This window comes from Mirounga leonina, unplaced genomic scaffold (genome assembly GCF_011800145.1).
Source record: "Mirounga leonina isolate KUSES-001 unplaced genomic scaffold, KU_Mleo_1.0 Mir_107, whole genome shotgun sequence".
NCBI classification, from domain to species: domain Eukaryota; kingdom Metazoa; phylum Chordata; class Mammalia; order Carnivora; family Phocidae; genus Mirounga; species Mirounga leonina.
The window spans coordinates 4786865-4792611 of record NW_023270233.1 but is presented as its reverse complement, the minus strand read 5'-3'; positions in this window follow the sequence as shown (position 1 = coordinate 4792611).

Below are 5747 nucleotides of genomic sequence, written 5' to 3'. Positions count from 1 at the left end.
GAGAGGGAGAAGCAGGCTTCCCGCTGAGCAGGGAGCCTGACACGGGGCTCGATCTCAGGCCCTTGGGATCATGACCTGAGCCAAAAGCAGATGCCTAACGACTGAGCCACCCAGGCGCCCCTCAGGTCAGGTCTTGATCTCAGGGTCATGAGTTCAGGCCCCACATTGGACTCCACCCTGGGCATGGAGCCTACTTAAAAAAAAAAATTTGGGGGCGCCTGGGTGGCTCAGTTGGTTAAGCGACTGCCTTTGGCTCAGGACGTGATCCTGGAGTCCCGGGATCGAGTCCCGCATCGGGCTCCCTGCTCGGCAGGGAGTCTGCTTCTCCCTCTGACCCTCCCCCCTCTCATGCTCTATCTCATTCTCTCTCTCAAATAAATAAATAAAATCTTTAAAAAAAAAAAAAAATTTTTTTTTAATTAACTTTGGGGCACCTGGGTGGCTCAGTCAGTTGGACATCCAACTCTTGATTTCAGCTCAGGTTATGGTCTCAGGGTCCTGAGATCAAGCCTTGTGTCAGGCTCCACACTCTACAGGGAGTCTCCTTGAGATTCTCTCTCTCCCTCTCCCTTTGCCCCTTCCCCCCATCTCACACACTCACTCTCTCTAAAATAAATACATAAATCTTAAAAAAGAAGATGGAATATCATTCAGCCATGAGAAACAAGGAAATCCTGCCATTTGTGACAACATAGTTGGGCTCTGAATGCATTATGCTAAGTGAGATAAGTCAGACAGAAAAGAACAAATATTGTATGGTATCACTTATAGGTGGAATCTAAAAAGAAATTGAATTTGTAAAAACAGAAAGTAGAATGGCAGTTACCAGGGACTAGGGAATAAGGAATTTGGGGATATGTTGTTTAAGGGTGCAAACTTACAACAAGTAGATAAATAAGTTCTAGAGATCTCAGGTAGAACAAAGTGATTATAGTCAACAGTACTATATTATAAGCTTCAAAGTTACTAAGAGATGAAATCTCAACTGTTCTCAATACAAAAAAGAAATGATAAATATGTGACATGATAACGTATGTTAGCTAATGCTACTGTAGTAATCATAGTGCAATATATAAATGTATCAAACCAACACCTTGTACAGCTTAAACTTATACAATGTTATACGTCAATTATTTCTTAATTAAAAAAAAAAGCCAGCTTATGATCCAATCAACCTACATCAAAACCCTGAAGTTAATAAGCCCTATCCATGTCAACAGAGCTTAGCTTAATTCCTCACTTTTAAATATGAACATAGCGAAAGATTACTAGACACTCAAGAAAAGTTACCAAAAGTAAAGGCAGAAATCAAACCAGGGGCACCTGGGTGTCTCAGTCAGTTACGCATCTGACTTTTGGTTTCAGCTCAGGTCATGATCTTGCAGTCGTGGGACCAAACCCCACATCAGGCTCTGTGCTCAGTGTGGAGTCTGCTTCAGATTCTCTCTCCCTCTCCCCTTCCCTCCCCTCTCTCTCTCTCAAATAAATAAAACCTTTAAAAAAAAAGTCAAACCAAACAAGAAAAAAATATACGTATATAGAAAACAGAAGAAAAGTTTTAAAAAAAAACCTGAAGTATCTTTAGGGAAACAAGATATTGCATCCATGAAAGAAGAATAAGGTTAACTAAAAAGAATGGAACTGAAGGGAGGGGGTGGAAGAGTTTTATGACACTCAAAAAAAATTCAGTACTTTCTTCCTAGCAGAAGTTTTAAGTTCAAAAAGAGAAATTTAACTTTGCGCTAATTAGGAAAAGTCATAATTGATAAAAAGCTTATATGAATCTCTAAGGAATTTCCTAATAAGACTTTCTGGGAGGGCGCCTGGGTGGCTCAGTTGGTTAAGCAACTGCCTTCAGCTCAGGTCATGATCCCAGGGTCCTGGGATCGAGTCCCACATCGGGCTCCCAGCTCAGTGGGGAGCCTGCTTCTCCCTCTGACCCTCTCCTCTCTCATGCTGTTTCTCGCTCGCTCGCTCTCTAATAAATAAATAAATAAAATCTTAAAAAAAAAAAAAAAAGACTTTCTGGGAATGATTTAAAGGTGTACTTTCTGACACATTTTCCAATATTTTTTATTTTGATAGTATTAAATGTTTATATTCTCTGATTACATTTTACTTTTTTTTTTTTAAGATTTTATTTATCTGACAGAGAGAGACACAGTGAGAGGGAACACAAGCAGGGGGAGTGGGAGAGGGAGAAACAGGCTTCCAGTGGTGCAGGGAGCCCGATGTGGGGCTCGATCCCAGGACCCCGGGATCATGACCTAAGCTGAAAGCAGACGCTTGACTGAGCCACCCAGGCGCCCCACATTTTACAACATTCTTTATTAGCTTCAGGCAGTTTAAATTCAGCTAAGAAGATGACCGCCTCTAAGAAATACTGTACCAGGACTGTCAGTAAATGAAGTAATGTATGCATATACATTGTAAACTTTGCTATAACAATACAAGATATGATGTATTACATTAGTAAGGGAAGAAGAGCATTAGCCTAGGAAAAGGGGCAAGATAAGCTTTAAGATCAGGGCAAGATTTAGTCAAAAAAACGTGAAAATACATGAATTCTAAAATTACTAAAAATTAAATAACAGCAGGCAGAATTGGTAATTCAGCTGGAAATCATTTATATGAATTTGTATAGATATCTGAGTAAAGTCACGGTATATGGACCAGGTGGTGATGAGATTAAATCACTGTGCAGAATTTAGAAGACCGAAGTCATGGGAAGTATTTCTTCCATCATCTCTCAAGGTAGAGATTCCTCTTCTAATGGACAAAAGTCTCCATAAGAAGCCCAGCACTGAACGCATCTATTTTCTTAGAGCTGGGGACTGTCAGCTATTAGAATGCCAATATTCTCGTGTGAAGCAACGAAACCCTTACCTTTTTTTTTTTTTAAAGATTTTATTTATTTATTTGAGAGAGAGACTGAGATAGAGAGAGCATGAGAGGGGGGAGGGTCAGAGGGAGAAGCAGACTCCCCGCCGAGCAGGGAGCCCGATGTGGGACTCGATCCCAGGACTCCAGGATCATGACCCGAGCCGAAGGCAGTCGCCCAACCGAGCCACCCAGGCGCCCAAAACCCTTACCTTTTTTATCCCTCAACGCCATACTCCCCTTTATTCTTCTGAATGCCATGATTCAGATGTGTATCTAAATCTTTCTTTTCAAATGTATATCTAAAATCTTTTTTTTCTCAAGACATAGACATTATATTGTTACTCTTACTCTCAAAAGGAAAAAAGGAACTATCAAATAATAATAAAGAGCTCTAAGAAACACTATGATAAACTAAGATTTTAATAGGTTAGAAAATGAAGTTAGAGAAATGACCTATGAAGTAGTACAAAAGTCATAAGCATAATTTCTAAATACTGATTTAACAACCCCAAAAAAGTAAAAAAACAAAAAAAGGAGTAAGAGCTGTATCAAAAGGGAAATGGAGGGGCACCTGGGTCAGTTGGTTAAGCATCTGCCTTGGGCTCAGGTCATGATCTCAGGGTCCTGGGATCGAGCCCCACGTCGGGCTCTCTACTCAGCAGGGAGTCTGCTTCTCCCTCTCCCTCTGCCCCTCCCCCTGCTCATGTGCACTCTCTCTCAAGTAACTAAATCTTTAAAAAAAAAAAAAGGGGGGGGGCGCCTGGGTGGCTCAGTTGGTTAAGCGACTGCCTTCGGCTCAGGTCATGATCCTGGAGTCCCAGGATCGAGTTCCGCATCAGGCTCCCTGCTCGGCGGGGAGTCTGCTTCTCCCTCTGACCCTCCTCCCTCTCATGCTCTCTGTCTCTCATTCTCTCTGTCTCAAATAAATAAATAAAATCTTTAAAAAAAAATTTTTTTTAATTAATTATTTTTAAAAAAGGGTTAATGGAGAGAATGAGTAATTTAAGATTTAAGAAGCTAAAATCCTCACCTGATAGTAACAGGAAATCAGTAGCTAATGTCTTAACTCAGGAAATAGTAGGAGATGCATATTATGTAGCATCAATAAGGTAAATACTAAAGAGTCAAAAAGTCTTGTCTCTGGTTTTTAAGCTGTGTATACATTCCTTTGACAAAAAAAAAAAAATTTTAATAGCTTAAGCTTATTTGGCTTATGTATACAGATTAGAGCTAAGTTAAAGTACAGAAGTGTGGCTTAGGGGAAAGTTCTTATTTCCAAGTAAGCTTTGTTTTGAATTTATATCATGAATTTGTTTTGAATTTATTATACTTCAAATACTTATATGCAAAGGGAATTTTATAGATACAATGTGATCAACATCCATCCATCAGGTTTGTTTTTTTGTTTTGGCTTTTGTTTTTGACAGAGAGAGAGAGCAAGGTGGGGTACAGAGGGAGAGGGAGGAATCTTAAGCAGATTCTGTGCTGAGCATGGAGCCCCACGGTGGGGCTCGATCTCACAACCCTGTGATCGTGACCTTAGCCAAAAATCAAGAGTCAAATGTTTAAAGGACTGAGCCACCCAGGTGCCCCTATTTACCAGTTTTAAAAGGATAACAATAAGTGATATACATGTTAAGAAAATGAAAATGTAGCTGTTAAGAGAAACAAGGAAATTTGTGAACATTACAAATTAAATTTAAAAATATATATGTACACACACACACACATACATACATACATACATGTCTCAGCCTGATTACAAGGACTTGAGAAAGACTTTCCGGCAGAGATTATCAATTTCACTGCAAATTATAGGTGTGTCAATTGGCAGTTCAAAGCAGTTACTAGACTTTCCCAAGCTTCTATCTTTAAGCACCAGGGACTTTTCAAAGGGCATTAAGTGGATAGCAAGCACATGATATCAAATTTTAGGGTAGACTATCAAAGTGTAGCCTTGAAGGCCCAAGTTCAAGAACACCTCCTCTACCCAAATTTACCAAAAGTAGCTTCTTGAATTGTCTTCTAAGCCCAATACTATTTCAAAAGTTTTTTGTTCTTCTCTGGCATTTTTGCCCATAAAGACAACTGTTATTTATCATCTCTGTCTGAAATTGTCCCCCTATGTTAAGTGACAGGCTTTTAGGTAACAGTGATTAACTCTGAAGTCTGTTTATAAACATTGCTATCTCTGCTCAAGTTTATGTACTTTATACGGCTTTGAAATAGAGGAGGGAAATAGCCTGATTCATTTATCCATTTGCTTGTCTCTTAACAAACCCTAACTTTTCATTATATGCTAATAGGTCTGAGTCAGACACACCTAGAATGACTGCATGGTAATTACAGACTCCTGGTTCTAAGCTGTATGAAACTTTGGTGTTTTATGATTGTTTTGTATGTTTGTGATTCACAGTTAAGTCATTTTTTCAAAGGACCCAATTCCATTCTGTAGATTTACACTAGTCCACAAACACAATGTACAAAGCATTACAAGCCACTGGTTATTATTCCTAACCAGTTATGTACTGTCCACATTTTATTAAATTACCTAGCTCTGGTCTGCTGGAACTGAGGTGGACATCTAAGCCTCATGTTGATGTACAGCTGAATCCACAATAATCCAAGGAGGGCTTTCAAGCAAGTACTTCAAAACCTGCTAGAAAACTGCAAGGGAAGACAAAACAGTTGTGTTTTAGAACATGACCTGAGTGGAAGGAAGACCAGGCTATTTTATTGGTGACAAATAAGCACTTGTTTAAAAAAAAACAAAACAGTAAGTGATAGCCACAATACCATAGCAGAGAGTAAACACATATGAGAAAAAAAAGGGTTTTAAAATATTTTTATTTGCAAAAATAAAA